The 17817-nt window shown below is 44.5% G+C and overlaps 1 long non-coding RNA gene across 1 annotated transcript; it reads left to right on the top strand.

Annotated features, from left to right (window-relative positions):
- The first annotated feature begins 1756 nt into the window (after nt 1-1756).
- LOC143958942 (uncharacterized) lies at nt 1757-13474 on the top strand. The gene is made up of 3 exons (XR_013270150.1): nt 1757-1905; nt 10423-10455; nt 13343-13474. It is a non-coding gene; the product is annotated as an uncharacterized LOC143958942 (long non-coding RNA).
- The last annotated feature ends 4343 nt before the right edge of the window (nt 13475-17817 follow it).

Genomic DNA, 17817 nt, shown 5'->3' with positions numbered 1-17817 from the left:
TTTTTTGTAAATAAAATATAATTTATTTAATTATTTTTTATTAATTTTATTTGATAATTTAATATGTTTATGTCATTTTATACTATTTAATTAATTAATTAACCCATCTTCTCTTTTTTTTTTTTTTTTATTATATTAAAGCTCAGAGTAGCAGTTCTCCCTGCAGCCACAGGCGTCCCACTGAGGCCATCAGGGAGATAAACAGTAGAACAGGAGAGGCAGGGCACGCCTCTATCCTGTCTTTGACATTTTGAGGGCATAAACGTCACTGTGCCCTTATCAAAGATGGCCGCCGCGGCCTCCGAATCCACTGCGCATGCGCTGATCGGCGGAACAGTAAGCTAGAAGCCTCACACCGCCGGCGCATGCGCAGAGCACGGCGGGGAACGCCGAAAGTTAAATAAAACGCCGGCGCTGAGCGCGCACGGCTCCTATGGAGCCGGGAATGGCGGCAGGGGCTAAGAGGGAGGTTTTTTTCTCTGAGAGAAACAAACAAATGGGAGGTCAAAAGAAAAGAAAGAAAGAAAGAAAGAAATGGAAGGTTGGGGAGGGGAAGAGAGCAAAAGAGAGAGGGAAGAGAAAAGATAAAAGATATAAAACCTAAAAGGGAAAGGAAAGGAAGGAAGAAAAGAGAGAAGGAGGAAAAAAAAAAGAAATGTAGAAATAGCTGCTGCCTCCGTTACCATGAATGAGCTGGTGCCTGATCAACTTGCAGATAAAGCTCTTAGGCCGCGTACACACGGGCGGACTGTTCGCCCAACTTTGTCTGCTGAACAGTGTTTGGGCGGACAGTCCGCTCGTGTGTGGGCTTTCAGCGGACAGTTTCAGCGGACAGTTTGACGGACAAGGTTTTTCGGAAATTCCGTAAAACTGTCCGCTGAAACCTTGTTTCAGCGAACAGTCCGCTCGTGTGTAGGCTTGTTCGTCAAACAAAGTTGCGCGCATGCTCAGAAAGGATTTTCATGCCGAAAGTTATAATGCAGTGTATAGGACGTCGTATTTTTCGTCCCGTCGTACGTGCCGTTCACGTCATCGCGCACGGTTTCAGCAAACTGTTCGTCCGTCGTGTGTGGCCATGTCCGTCCATGCTAAGTTTGAGCGGACTGTTTGCCGAAACTGTTGGACTGACAAAGTTGGGCGAACAGTCCGCGCGTGTGTACGCGGCCTTACTTAAGAGACAAACTGCTTGTCCCAAAAGATCCTACAGAAGGGACTTCCAACCTTATAAGCGCGTTTAGCTGCCCAAGAGAAGGAACTGCGTCTGGGAGAGGCTTGAACCCGGACGGAAGCTGCCGACTGCAGAAGGTAAGGACGCCGACCAGGATTCACTGCCATGAGGTATGAGGAAAAAAAGGAGAATGCGGGGGCTGTACTAACCTTTTATTTTATAATATTCACTAGTCCTGAGGGAGGAGCCAAGGCGGAGCTTGTCACAGGTATGCTGCCATGGAGGCACCAGGAAAATAAATTTTCCCATTCTGTTGCCTCTAGACCGTACATTTGATAATGCCACATTTTTTTTTTTTTTTATTAATCTACCTTTTGTAATTTGTAGTATTTGATTTTCCTCCCCTGCGGCGATGGGCGGTCTCTTGCGGGGATCAGCATCACTTCCTGCTGAACCCCGCACTGTCTCCTGGGATCTCGTCCAAGTAATCCCAGGAGACATTGCGGCTAATGCAGCCGAAATCTCGCGAGATTTCGGCTAATACAGCTGTAATAGCCGAAACTTGTTACAATGTTGTATCCTCCTTTCAGGACAGGTTTTGGACTTTTAAACCCAGGTGACTCTGTGCTGTTTCTTACTTTCCATTTTGGATTTTATCTAGAGTGGATTGAATTTATCAGAGTCTGTGACCAGATCATCCAGTGCGTTGGAAGAAGTGAATATCAAGTCACATTCCGGTATGTACACCACTTTCATGTTGTGAAGTTTGTCAGTCACTAGAGAGGTGACGTGGGCTTATTTTTGAAGTGCAGTTTGCCGCTTTTGTAAACCTGCGTGATGCTGTCTATTGGTGAATGAGAGATTTATCTAGAAAGTTGGTTTGCAGGGTTTCTTCTTCCTTTTTTATTTTTAAATGTTATATACTTAGAATGCAAGGGTAGAGCATACTGCTGTCAGTGGCGGAATTATAGGGGTCGCCAAGATCGCCATGGCGACCGGGCCCCTTGCTGCAGGGGGCCCTCAGGCCCCCTGTAAACTTCCGTAGGAGGGGAGGCTGAGAGGAGCTCCTCTATCATCAGCCGAACTGAAATCGGCTCTGTGCGGGAGCTCCTCACATTAGGGTAAAGTGTGTGCTCTTTGTCTCCCCCTACAGTGCAGTACCCAGCAGGAAGAGCCAAGGTACTGTAAACGTCTGCCGTTTTTTTTATAAGACTAGCTACTGCATTTGTGTTTATATGCGTGTGTGTGAGCATGCTTGTATGTGTGAGAGCATGCTTGTATGTATGTGTGTGTGTGAGCATGCTTGTATGTGTGTGTGTGTGTGTGAGAGCATGCTTGTATGTGCGTGTGTGAGCATGCTTGTATGTGTGTGTGAGCATGCTTGTATGTATGTGTGTGTGTGTGTGTGTGTGTGTGTGAGCATGCTTGTATGTGCGTGTGTGTGTGTGAGCATGCTTGTATGTGTGTGTGAGCATGCTTGTATGTGTGTGTGAGCATGCTTGTATGTGCGTGTGTGTGTGTGTGAGCATGCTTGTATGTGCGTGTGTGTGACCATGCTTGTATGTATGTGCGTGTGAGCAAGCATGCTTGTATGTATGTGTGTGTGTGTGAGCATGCATGTATGTGTGTGTGTGTGAGCATGCTTGTATGTGTGTGTGAGCATGCGTGTGTGTGAGCATGCATGTATGTGTGTGAGCATGCGTGTGTGTGTGTGTGTGTGAGCATGTGTGTGTGTGTGTGTGTGAGCATGTGTGTGTGTGTAAGCATGTATATGTGTGTGTGTTCATATAAGTATGTGTATGTATGCATGTGTGTGTGCGCATGTATGTCCGTGTGCATGTATGCATATGTATGTATGTGAATGTGCATGTGTTTATCAGTGGCGGTGCATCCAAAAGGGTGCACAGGTGCCACCCCCCTCTCTCCAGCCACACACTCTATGACCAATGGATAGATTCATGCATAGCATAGCATGAATCTATCCATAGCCACCGCTGGCACCCTCATATTTAGGTGCCTGGTCCCTTTTGGGGTGTCGGGCGCCTGAATTACAGCGGCGGGGGTGTTTTTGCAGCACCTGATTAGAGCCATGGGCTCTAATAGGCTTCAAAATAGGTGAACTGTGAGCGCCATGCTTGACGCTCAGAGTCTACCCAGGTGTGTTAGAAAAGTGAATTAATATTCACTTTCCTAACACTGAACCGCCTCTCCACCAATCAGGTGTGCGAGTCTGTTACCCATCACCTGATTGGCTGAAACGATAGGCGCAGCTATTGGACGCCTATCAGGAGAGGACAGGAGATGAGGATGGCAGGAGATGCATGGAGGACCCCGCTCATGGCCGTTACCCGCTGCCCCACCCAGACAGACTAAGTGGCGGGCAGACAGCGAACGGGTGGTGGGGATTCACAGTGGCAGCATTTGATGGGCACACCAACAGCATTTGATGTGCACAGTGGCGGCATTTGATGGGCACAGTGTGTGAGAGCATGTTTGTTTGTGTGTGTGTGAGCATGCTTGTATGTGTGTGTGAGCATGCTTGTATGTGTGTGTGTGTGTGTGTGTGTGTGAGCATGCTTGTATGTATGTGTGTGTGAGCATGCTTGTATGTGCGTGTGTGAGCATGCTTGTATGTGCGTGTGTGAGCATGCTTGTATGTGCGTGTGTGAGCATGCTTGTATGTGCGTGTGTGAGCATGCTTGTATGTGCGTGTGTGAGCATGCATGTATGTGTGTGTGTGAGCATGCATGTATGTGTGTGTGTGTGTGAGCATGCTTGTATGTGTGCGTGTGTGTGTGTGTGAGCATGCTTGTATGTGTGTGTGTGTGTGTGTGTGTGTGAGCATGCTTGTATGTGCGTGTGTGTGTGTGTGTGTGTGACCATGAATGCTTGTATGTATGCATGTGTGTGAGCATGCTTGTATGTGTGTGTGTGTGAGCATGCTTGTATGTGCGTGTGTGAGCATGCATGTATGTGTGTGTGTGAGCATGCGTGTGTGTGAGCATGCGTGTATGTGTGTGTGTGTGTGTGTGTAAGCATGTATGTGTGTGTGTGTGTTCATATATGTATGTGTATGTATGCATGTGTGTGTGCGCATGTATGTGAGTGTGCATGTATGCATATGTATGTATGTGAATGTGCATGTGTTTATCAGTGGCGGTGCATCCAAAAGGGTGCACAGGTGCCACCCCCTCTCTCCAGCCACACCCTCTATGACCAATGGATAGATTCATGCATAGCATAGCATGAATCTATCCATAGCCACCGCTGGCACCCTCATATTTAGGTGCCTGGTCCCTTTTGGGGTGTCGGGCGCCTGAATTACAGCGGCGGGGGGTGTTTTTGCAGCACCTGATTAGAGCCATGGGCTCTAATAGGCTTCAAAATAGGTGAACTGCGAGTGCCATGCTTGACGCTCACAGTCTACCCAGGTGTGTTATAAAAGTGAATTAATATTCACTTTCCTAACACTGAACCGCCTCTCCACCAATCAGGTGTGCGGGTCTGTTACCCATCACCTGATTGGCTGAAACGATAGGCGCAGCTATTGGATGCCTATCAGGAGGAGAGGACAGGAGATGAGGATGGCAGGAGATGCATGGAGGACCCCGCTCATGGCCGTTACCCGCTGCCCCACCCAGACAGGGTAAGTGGCGGGCAGACAGCGAGCGGGTGGTGGGGATTCACAGTGGCAGCATTTGATGGGCACACCAACAGCATTTGATGTGCACAGTGGCGGCATTTGATGGGCACACCAACAGCATTTGATGGGCACAGTGGCAGCATTTGTTGGGTACACTGGCAGCATTTGATGGGCACAGCGGTGGCATTTGATGATGGGCACAGCGGCAGAGTTTGTTGGGCACAGCGGCAGAGTTTGATGGGCACAGTGGTGACATTTGATGGTACAGTGGTGGCGCTTGATGGTACAGTGGTAGCGTTTGATGGGCACAGTGGCTTTAATTGATGTTTTTTAAATCGGTTCCCACTTGGGACTGGGCCCTGGTGTTCCACCATCGGGCTCGGAGAAAAGAGCCCTGTCCGGAGGTCGGGGGGGGGGGGGGGGGGTGGCCCTCCACCAAGGTTTCCTGCATCGGGGCCCTGAAGTTTCTAGTTACGCCACTGACTGCTGTATACTCTATATTGTGCAGTATGTGATATTTAATGCAAACATCTTGCATTCTGTAGTTTTTCTGTATTGTAAGCACATTTAAGCTTGCCATACACTGTACAATGTGATTTTACAACCTTCTTTAGAACTACCAGAAACTATACGGTGCAAGTGACTGTCCATTTGTGTTCTTTCGCATAGTTTTATTCAAGCCATACACATGGTGTTTTTTTTATTTTACTTTAACATGCAGGTTGAAGGAGGGAAAAGTGGACCCCCCCCCCACTCACACATTTCTCTTTGGATGGGGTAATCTTTCGCACTGTGGCATTGCAGTATGACAGTGGGCTGTTTTCAAATTACTAGTGTTGTCAGCTATAGCCACACTGATCATTGGGGAAAATTGTCTGGTTGTACACAAGTCATCCAATAGATCAACTTCTGTACAACCAGCCAGCCTATACATGGATCAAAATTCAGCCATTCCTGCTAAACAAGCAGAATTTTTTGACTCCATGTACAGCCAGGCTAACTCTAAAGCACAACCTCTGTACAATCAGATTGTCTTTTGTATGGCCAGCTGAAAATGCAAAAGATTTTAGTGTCTCTTGTCAATAACATTCCAGGTGATAGAGGGGCTTATTTTGAAGTGCAGATACTCAAGTGTATCTTTCAGTTTACTGTAAGTTGGCGATTATGTTCTATTTGTGAATGAAGCATGAGGGAAATTGATTTGCTGTGTTCCTTATGTTTACTGTATTAAGACACTACAGATTAGGGAATATGCCAGGGACTTGTATCCTATTTGAGATCTTGACTTCAACCATAACAAAAACGCATTGCATAGACCTAGTTTTTCTGTCTTGTTATGCACATTTAGGGTGGTCATACACTATACAATCTCCTTAAGACCCCTTTCACACTGAGGCGGTTTTCAGACATTTTAGCACTAAAAATGGCCTCTAAAAAGTGCCTGGAAACTGCCTCCCATTCTGTGCATTGTGTGCTTTCACACTGGGGCAGTGCACTTGCGGGATGTTAGAAAAATTCCTCCAAGCAGCATTTTTGAGCGGCTTGGAAGCACTGTATTTAGCGCTTTCAAAATGCCCCTGCCCATTGAGTAGGTGGGGCTTTTTACTTTTTCTACCTTTCAATTTTTAAATGCAACGCATAAACAGAGTGATCCTCACTGAGCTAGCAGTCTATCAAAATAGACATGCCATGTGTGAAAGGCACCTAACATTAATAAGGTACAATCAGCCTTAAACAAAACTTCATTAAATAGGTATGATGGTTTTAAAAAAGTGAGCCACCATTACCATGTGCAATGCTGCTGGAAATGACAAAGGGCCATGTAACTTTGTTTAAAAAATAAAAATAGCCCACATTCACATTGAGTCGATTTGACTATTGCCGGCAATGGTGCCGTCCAAATTGGTGCAATGCCGACTTTGTGGCAATGCACTGATTACCAAAAGTAATGCCTATACTACTTTTGGCGACTTCAAGGGTGATTTGAAGGGATTTATTTGTATGAACCCTCATAAATGTCTGTAAAATTACCCCAAAGTCTGACTGCATGCAGTTCCGTGCGCTTTTTTATGCATTATATGCATACACAGTGTTTTCCATGTATTCCAATGGCTCTAGTTCACACCAGTGCAGTCAGTTCCAGTCAGTTTACCATGCAGAAACTGACGAACTGACTGCATTGGTGTGAACTAGAGCCATTGGAATACATGGAAAATGTATTCGATAAATATGCTTTTTTAGCGCAGAGAAAATCACACGGAACGGCATCTGGTGTGAACTGGCCCTAAGCCTAGGTTCACACTGCTGCAATGTAGGAACAAGTGCAATTCCAGCATTTGTTCCCACATCGCTCCTCTCCCACAGGCAGTTCACACTGGCTTCTGCAAACCATGGCAGATGCATTACATTGTTATTAACACCACCAGATTGGTTCATAGATCGCAGTGTAAACTGTGAACTTGCATAGGTAAGAACACCTATGCCATCCGATTTTCAGTGTGGGAGGGGGGTCCCATTACTTTTGTTTTTCCCTGTGAATTTAACCACTTGCTTACTGGGCACTTAAACACCCTTCCTGCCCAGACCAATTTTCAGCTTTCGGTGCTCTCACAATTTGAATGACAATTACTCAGTCATGCAACACTGTACCCAAATGAATTTTTTGTCCTTTTTTTCCCCACAAATAGAGCTTTCTTTTGGTGGTATTTGATCACCTCTGGGGTTTTTATTTTTTGCGCTATAAATGAAAAAAGTCCAAAAAATTTTAAAAACGCATATTTCTTTGTTTCTGTGACAGAATTATGCAAATTATAAATTTTTCTTCATAAATTTTGGCCACAATTTATACTGCTACATATCTTTGGTAAAAATAACCCAAATTAGTGGATATTATTTGGTCATTGTGAAAGTTAGAGAGTCTACAAGGTGTGGTGCGAATCGCACAAAATTGATCACATCTGATGTACTGGTGGCCTATCTCGCTTCTTGTGACCCGAACAAGCCAGGAAAGTACAAATACCCCCCAAATGACCCCTTTTTGGAAAGTAGACATTCCAAGGTATTTAGTAAGAGGCATAGTGAGCTTTTTGATGTTGTCATTTTTTTCCCACAATTCTTTGCAAAATTAAGATTTTTCTTCTTTTTTTTTTTTTCTCCACAAAATTGTCGTTGTAATAGGTTATTTCTCTCACGTGGCATATGTATACCACAAATGACACCCCCCCCCCAAAAAATTCTGCTACTCCTCCTGAGTATTACAATACCACATGTGTGGGACTTTTTCACAGCCTGGCCACATAGAGAGGCCCAACATGCAGGTAGTGCCATCATGTGTTCTAGGAACATAAATTACACATCTAACTTGTTGACTATTTATTACACTTTTGAAGCACCAGGACAATGACACGTGACACTGATGACAGATGGCACTGATACGTGGCAATGATGACAGGTGGCACTGATGACAGATGGCACTAATATGTGGCACTGATGACAGATGGCACTAATATGTGGCACTGATGACACGTGGCACTTATACGTGGCACTGATGACACGTGGCACTAATATGTGGCACTGAAGACATGTGGCACTAATACGTGGCACTGATGACAGATGGCACTAATACATGGCACCGATGACGCGTGACACTGATGACAGATGGCACTGATAAGTGGCATTGATGACACGTGACACTGACAGGTGGCACTAATGACAGATGGCACTGATACGTGGCACTGATGACAGATGGCACTATGGCACTGATGACAGATGGCACTTATACGTGGCACTGATGACAGATGGCACTGACGACAGGTGGCACTGACAACAGGTGGCACTGGGGGCAGGTAGCACTGGGGGCAGGTAGCACTGGGGTGGATGGCACTGGGGGCAGGTAGCACTGGGGCAGGTGGCACTGGGGCAGATGGCACTGCTGGGGGAGGATGGCACTGCTGGGGGAGGATGGCACTGCTGGGGGAGGATGGCACTTTTTATTTTATTTTTTTACTTTTTTTTTTTCACTAGAGGCAGAACGGCTGCCGCTGCAGCCGTTCATCTCTCCCCTCTCACACTGTCTGTGCGAGGAGGGAGAGCGGCGCTGAGAGATGATCTCATATGTTTACATATGAGATCATCTCCCATTGGACACACCGATCACGCTGTAAACGGCCGCTGTGATTGGCCGTTTACAGCGATCTGTGTTTGCCTGTCCCCGGGGGACACGGCGAACACCGAACTTCCGCGATGCGTGCCCGCGGCAGCGCGCATTGCGTAAGTAAACATCAGGACGCCAAGGGACGACCACCCGGATGAACGCGCCTGCTCTCCGGCCGTCATTCGGCTATAGGGCGGGCGCGAGATGGTTAATGTGAGTTCAGACATACAACTGTGTGCCTGTACTGGCATTACATAGAAATCGCATGTGATCGACACCTGCGGTGCGGGTGCGAATCACATGCTATGTCTGAGATCGCAGCAGTGTGAAACTGGGCTAAAACTTAAAATTACAGGTACTAAGGCAGAAAACTAAAACGACATCTATTAAAATGAGTTCTATGATTTGCATATTTGGGGAGAATTGTTTTTGCGCGTAAAGAGATTAGACTTTTATAACGTGACAATTATGAAGCAATTTGAGACTCAGATGTCTGTTTCAGTAGAACGTATACATCAACATTGAAGAGCAATACTGAACAGGTGTGATTTTTTTTTTTTAATGCTAATGAGGCATGATGTCCCAGACTTGTCACAGACAAAGGTGGAGATGAGAAATCAAAAAAAGATAGACTCAGACCTTAAAGTGGAGGGCCACTCTGAAAAAAAAAAAATATTAAAAATTACAAAAAAATCAAAAAAAAAAAAAATGAAGAAAATTTTTTCTTCTTACTTACCAGAAATGCCTGTTGCTAGGCACATAATCCTAATCTTCTTCCTCCTCCGCGGAGATCTTCTTTCTTCTCCCTCGTCGCGTTGTCTTTTGGGTAATGGGTCGCGCTGTGTTCTGGGGACTGTGTGTCCCAGAACACAGCGCGTCCCATTCACAAAGCGCTGCGCGACTCGCGCATGTGCAGTAGGAAACGGGCAGTGAAGCCTCAAGGCTCCACTGCCTGTTTCCCTTAGAAGGAACGGCGGCGCCGGGACCCAAGAGCCGAGGGACGGGTCGGCCTCGGGCGGCCGACATCGCGGGCGCCCTGGACAGGTAAGTTGGCTTATTAAGTCAGCAGCTGCAGTGTTTTCAGCTGCTGACTTTTAATTTTTTTTTTTTTTAAACGGCCCTCCTCTTTAAGGCTCCTAATTTTCAGATATCAGTGTAAAAAGGGCTTAGCCAATCATTGGTAGTATATAAAAAAAAGAAAAAGTCCTATTGGTTGTCCGCAATTCCAAACCTCTATAAATTCTACAAACACAGCCATTTCAAGCAGAACTCCTGATCCTGAGATCGCTTGCGATATTGGATTGCCATTTTGAAGATTGCCTCCCTTTTTATAGATATTGTGTAGATTATTATTATTGTTTATTATTGCCAGTTACTGTGCACTGCATTAATACTGGTTAATATTTTTTATTTCCATTTGAACTTCTGTTTGTACTATAACCTGTTTTTGTATTTTAGGATTTCTAAAAAATCTACCATGGCATCAGAGGGGTAAGTGCATTTGATTTTATACTGTTCTTTGAATCTTCATTTAAGCGATTTATCTTCTATGCTAGCCATCATTGTTTTGTCCATGACATTTGATTGAGGAACATTCTCTGCACTATTGAGCTGCAGCCACACATACATGGACATGATTTGCAGGTCCCATAATTAAATTTTTTTATATATATTTTGTTTCATGTGTATTTTATATTGGGTTAGATACACTTATGCGCTGGTGGGTATTTGTATTTTATATTTGGTATATTTTTAATTGGGCCATATTTACATATTGAGCAACTTGTGGATTATGTGTTTTTTTTTCCCCTTTCCTTGTTCCCCCATAGACATATCTGTATTGATGGGGAATTCCATCCACAGCGCTATTGCGGTCTGCCGGCTGGAAAGGATCCCTGCCAACAGAGCACAATTGGGTTGATTTATTAAAACTGGAGAGTGCAAAATACAGTAGACAATCTGCTTTATAACTTTCGCTTGTTCAATCAAACTGACAAACCTAGAAGCAGATTGGTTTCTGTACAGAGCTCCACCAGATAGTTAAAATCTTTAATATCTGCAAACAAATTTAAAGGTGTTGTAAACACCTTTAAATGACCGGCTGATCTGATCAGTCCCGATCGCGGCCAGCAATACAGCTGACCACCTGCCCCCTGCCAGTGCCCACCTGCCCACCGCAGTGCCATCCTGAATAAAAGTAAGTGCCACCCAGCAGTGCCCACAGTGCCACCCACAGTGCCATCCAGCAGTGCCACCAACAGTGCCACCCACAGTGCCCACAATGTGCCTCAAAGGTGCTGCACCCCAGTGCCGCCCATCAGTGCCCAGCAGTGCCGCCCATCAGTGCCCAGCAGTGCCGCCCATCAGTGCCCAGCAGTGCCACCTATCAGTGCCACCTATCAGTGCCCATCAGTCCCATCTATCAGTGGTACCTATCAGTGCCCATCCGTGCCACCTATCCGTGCCACTTATCCGTGCCACCCATCCATGCCATCTTATCTGTGCCCATCTTTGCCCATCAGTGCCGCCTTATCTGTGCCCATCGGTGCCGCCTTATCTGTGCCTATTAGTGCCGCCTTAACTATGCCTATCAGTGCCCACCAATGCAGCCCATCAGTGCCCACCAATGCAGCCCATCAGTGCCCACCAATGCAGCCCATCAGTGCCCACCAATGCAGCCATCAGTGCCGCCTAATCAGCGCACTTCAATGAAGGAGAAAAATGACCCGTTTGCAAAATTTTATAACAAACTATTAAAACATGATTTTTTTTTTTTTTTGCATCTTTTTTTGTTTGTTTAGCAAAAAATAAAACTCTGAGCTGTAACTAAATACCACCAAAAGAAAGCTCTATTTGTGGGAAAAAAATGATAAAAATTTCATTTGGGTACAGTGTTGTATGCCCGCGCAATTGTCATTCAAAGTGCATCAGCGCTGAAAGCTGAAAATTGGTCTGGGACTGAGGGGGGTTTAAGTGCCCAGTAAGCAAGTGGTTAAAGGAATTACTATAAAAAAAAGCACAAAGTTACCCTCCTAACACAGGATAATGACAGGTTACAGGTCCACAGGTGCCTAACAACATCCACTACAGTGTGAGGAGCCGCTTCTTCAGAGCGCTTTGCAAGTGCTATTTTTAGCGCCTCAGTGAGAAAGTAGCCTAAAACGCATGGATTTTTCTTGCATGCTGATGCTTCAAAGTTGGGTAAATGCAAAAGGGTCTTAAAATTCTTAAATATATACTGTAATGTGCCAAATTCTTCCATCTGCCCTGGGAACCCCTCATAATGGCACAACAGGTGTACAGACCTGGAAACTCAGCACAGGGATGGTGGGAAGCCTACATAATGGGCATAGCAGTTGTAAGTTGTATAGACGTGGGAACACATCACCAGGATGTTGGGAACCCCTCATAATCACATCAGGTGTAAAGACCTGGGAAATCATCACAGGGTTAGTGCCAGCAGGTTTACAGAACTGGGAGCACAGCACAGGGATGGTGAGAACCCCTCATGGGTCTGTACACCTGTGCCCAAGCGCTCAGCACAGGGATGGTGGGAACCACTCACAACTGGCACAGCAGCCAGCAGGTGTACAAACATGGGAGCCCCTCATAATGGGGAAAAAGTTATACAGACCTGGGAACACAGCACAGGGATGGTGAGAACCATTCAGAATGGGCACAGCAGGTGTACATAACTGGGAACTCAGCACAGACTGTGCCCACTCTTAATGGGCACAGCAGCCAGCAGATGTACAGACCCAGGAGCTCAGCACAGCAACGGTAAGAACTCCTCAATGTGCACATGTCTACAGATGCGGGAACTCTGCACAGGGATGGTGAGAACCCTCTCATAATGGGGCCAGCGGGTGTACAGACGAGGGAACAACCAGTGTACAGAGCCAGGAACAAAACACAGATCCCATGCCATTCTATATATCGCTGGGGATGCCCTTCAAAGCTAACTATTTCAAGAGATGATCACACTGAAGTAGTGACTACGTTAGAAGAAGGGCTGGCTCTATTAAGGACGTGACATCATTCCAGAATCTTCAACAGTTACCCCAGCTTCCACTGCTACACCGATAACTCCTGGCCAAACAGTTTCTCGCAAGCACAAAGCTAAGAAATGAAAATACACTGGTTGAACACCCTACGCTACCACTTTAACGCAACGTTTTAGTTCTCATGGCCACTTAGATGGCTAAGACATTATACTTCACCCCAAATATTGTTGGGCAGTCCTACTGCCTCAGAATTCAATTCGTAATCCCTCTTTTTACTCCTACTGTTTGGGATACAGACCTTTACCTGTTTCTACTATGTTTATTTTTGCTAGTTTTGGTTTGCTTTTTTGTTTTTACTCCTCTACTCTCTCCAGGATGGACCTCAGTACCAAGCATGTTTACTTCTTGTCACTCTGTGGAACTGAACCCTCGAATATGGACTCGTGGATCTTTTATAGACGTAATCACGTCCAATACGAACGCAACTACCTATCATCCGATAGTAAGGTAAAATGTTGAACATAATCTCTTTTAACACTTACGGCTTAAATCACCCTGTGGAAAGAACTGCTCTATGGAAGGAAGCTCTGAAACTGCAGGCTGATATTTTATGCATCCAGGAGTCCCATCTGCTACCATCTGATCAGTTTCGATTAAAACATCCCAGATATCCCCAAATCTTTTTTGCTTCTGCTGCACAAAAAACCAGAGGAGTTGCCATCGCCATTAGAGATACTGTTTCTTTTAAAGAACTGGAGACAATCCCGGATAAGGAAGGGAGGTATTTGATCTTAATAGGAGATATAAATAACAAAACCTACACGATCGTTTGTCTCTATGCTCCAAACTCCCACCAGATGAGTTTCCTAAAATGGCTATTAAAGAGCATATCCACTGTTAAGAAAGGGGCCTTGGTGGTTTTTGGAGATTTCAATCTTACCGCAGACTATGCAATCGACACTACCACTAAGTCCAGACGCCCTTTGTCTTCCCTACAAACGCTCTTTCATTCGGAAGAGCTCTACGACGCCTGGAGGTGTCAGCACCCAGGAGAAAGGGACTTTTCATTCCACATAATGCCAGACATAATTCCTACTCTCGTATTGACATGATTTTAGTAGATAGAGTTGTGTTGCAACAGCTGTCCTCCTCCGCCATCCACGACATCTCATGGTCTGACCATGCTACAGTGTCAGTCGCGGTGGCGGAGGGGAACGCTTATTTGGGAGATTTTGTGTGGAGGGACAATTCTAATCTGCTCAGTGTACCCGAACATGCGACCTTCATATCAAACAAATTAAAGGAATATTTTGAAATTAATTCATCCTCAGTCTCTGACCCGTCAGTTCTGTGGTGTGCCCATAAGGCATACATAAGGGGCATAATGATACAACTAAATTCGAGAATTAATAAACAAAAAAATAAACAACTAGATCTCCTATTACAAGAGATTAAATCACTTGAAATCCAGAATAAGGTCGCACCCATGGTTTCTCTGGCAGATAAATTGACCAAACTCCGTTGTGATCTTAGACGTATGCTTTTAGAACGCTATGATAAATATATCGCAGCTATTAAGGTTTAATCATTATGCTCTGGGCAATAGAGCAAGTAAATTACTGGCCTATATTTTAAAAGAACACAGAGCCCGTACCAGAATCCCTTATATTAAATGCTCTGTGGGCAACGGCAGGATCATTGATCCTAAGGGTATTGCTGATGCCTTCGCTAATTATTATTCTACCCTGTACAACCTCCAGCAGGATGGAAACACCTATCAACCCTCAGAATCAGACATATAAGGTTTTTTGGAGGAGATAGCTCTCCCGGCCCTTTCCCGGGAACAACTACAATCTTTAAATGCACCAATCTCACCACTAGAAATACAGAAAGCAATCCACTCTCAACCGATTGGCAAATCCCCAGGCCCAGATGGGCTACCCAATGATTATTACAAAACATTTGCCTCCACTCTAGTGTCTCCTCTAAAAGATACATTTACTCATGCAATACAGACATTTTCGTTCCCCCCCTGAAATGCTTAAAGCATACATTGTCACTATACCCAAACCGGGGAAAAGCCCTGATGAACCCACCAATTTCCGTCCGATTTCTCTTTTAAATACAGATGTTAAATTATACGCTAAAATAATTGCCCAGAGACTAGCCCAGCTTATTCCTCTTTTGATTAATCCTGACCAATCGGGTTTCACACCTGGTAGGCAGCCATCGGACGCAACTCGCAGGGTGGTGGATATCCTCCACTGTAAAAATTCCTGTCGGACGCCTTCTCTGCTCCTATCTTTGGATGTGGAGAAGGCGTTTGACAGGATACACTGGGAATACATGGTCCATACCCTTAAAAAGTTTGGCCTTGGGGGACCTATATTGTCAGCCATATTAGCCTTATACTCCTCACCTTCCGCACAAGTATACACATCCAATACACTATCGCGATCCTTTACAATCTCCAACGGGACTAGACAGGGGTGCCCCCTCTCCCCTTTTATTTCCAACCTTCTTATGGAGCCCCTAGCGGAAAAAATTAGATCCCACCCAAATATCACAGGTTTCTCTTTCCCCAATCATACTCATAAAATAAACGTATTTGCCGACGATGTTATTTTATTCCTAACCTCCCCGTCACATTCCTTAATCAATGCCCACATAGTCCTTAACGAATTTCGTAAAATCTCCTATTATAAAGTTAATTTCACCAAATCACTAACTCTCCCTATACATGTCCCACCTGCTCTTCAAAATCGACTACAACTCCAATTCCCCTACTCATGGACTGCAGAACAAATAACTTATCTTGGCCTCCAAATTACCAAAGACCCCTCTAAATTAGCAGATACTAACTATCATGCCCTTATAAAGAAATTAACCTTACAAACCGCTCGACTTGCCAAATCCGAATTAACATGGTCTGGACGCCTAGCGTCTTTTAATATGTTACTTCTTCCCCAAATCTTATACATCTTCCGCACCCTCCCAATACCCCTCAAGACCACCCATTTAAAAGCACTAGATTCCATACTGACAAAATATATCTAACTAAAAAAAAAACTGAGATGTACCACAGTCATATTAGCTAAACAAAGAGGGGCAGGGGGTATGGGGTTCCCAGTCCTGCTGGACTACTACCGTGCATCTCTGCTCACTCAACTTAGAACATGGTTCCTATGTGGAGCGGACATTCCGTGGTGCAAACTAGAACAGACCCTAAGCCCCACCAGAGATCTTTCTCACCTTCTTTTACTTGATAGTTGGAGCCATGTTCCTTTACAAAACTTACCCATGACCCTCCGGGCCTCATGAAAAGCTTGGAGGGATCTATGTGGTGCCTTAACCCCGTCGGATAAACAAATAGAAATACCAATACCCCTGGTTACAATTGAAGGTGCTATTCCAAACAGACTTATTAATTGGACGTCCAGGGGGATTACCCAGTTAAGTGATATGTTCCATAACGACTTCCTAAAAACATTCCCACAGCGGCAAGAACAATACGGTCTTCCAAGTAATGAAACGTTACACATATGATCAGATCTCCCATCTCTTAAAACCGTTAGGGGTTCATCATTTATATATTCAAGAAGCTGCTTGGAAATTTTTCACAGTCTCTGCTGCTACCCCAAAAGGGATCTCCATTTTTTTACACGCTTTTTCAACGCAAAACCACCTTTATTAAATCAGTACCATTTCAGAAATGGGAGACAGAAATGCAGACCACATTCACATCTCAACAATGGCAAAAAGCCCTAAACACTGTGTATAAATCATCAAAGTGTGTGAATCACTGGGAATTGACTCACAAAATCACGTTGAGATGGTACTTGACTCCATACCGTCTTCATACGTTTTTTCCAGGTCATTCCTCTTTATGCTGGAGGGGATGTGGAGAGGTGAGTAACGTTATGCACATCATGTGGACCTGTAAACATATATCTAGTTTTTGGAATGCTGTGTTTCGATTAATTTCCTCTATTACCGGGTTGATTACATATCCAAAGAACAGCTTGGCTCTATTTAATCTGGGAATTGAGGTATTTCCGCCAGATTTTCGCACGGTGGTTACACATATACTGATTGCGGCTAGATTACTTATTACTAGGAAGTGGAAAAGTGATGTTCCCAAAAACATTTCGGACATATATCCTATCATACAAACACACTACAAATGGGGAAGCCTTATGGGCTGTAAAATCAGGTTCCAAGAGACAGATTGATGGTAGGTGGAAATGCTGGCTGGAAAAATTTCCACAGTAGTCGTGAGATTATACTAGTAAATACTGAAGTTTGCCCAAAAGGGTGAGTCCATTACTTTCAAGAGATAAGGCAGGAAGTTATTTATGCTGTACCATAGCGGATATATACCTATAGGTCCATACTGGAGGTCCAAATTGGTAATATAATACTCTTCAGATTATATTTTGTTAGAGGATTTATTGCCAGACCACTTAAATCCCGGTCTTGGTTTTTCTCAGTTCTCTTTTTCTTTTTCTATGGTCTTCTTTTTCTTTCACCTTTTCTATATATCTGCTTTCCTAACTTAGAGGCGTATATATCCTTTTACGTGTAAAGGAAAGTCTGCAACTGTTAAGTACTACATTAATCACCTGTAAAAAATTTTAATCAATGCTGTTGACTATTGATCCAAATGTTCCATGTGTGATATATGTATACTGGCTCAAGATTTACTGCTGATTATTGATACTATCATGACATTATGGAATTTTATACACCTATAACGACCTCTTGTAACAAATATGTATGGAAATTTATACTTCTGTTATGTTCTGAAAATATTTCTAATAAAAACTAAACTGAAAAAAAAAAAAGAGGG

The sequence above is a fragment of the Lithobates pipiens genome, unplaced genomic scaffold, assembly GCF_037356315.1.
Source record: "Lithobates pipiens isolate NorthernLeopardFrog02 unplaced genomic scaffold, aLitPip1_a1.2 Scaffold_66, whole genome shotgun sequence".
Taxonomy (NCBI): Eukaryota; Metazoa; Chordata; class Amphibia; order Anura; family Ranidae; genus Lithobates; species Lithobates pipiens.
Note: the sequence above shows the minus strand (reverse complement) of the source record. Positions and strands in the feature narration are given on the sequence as shown.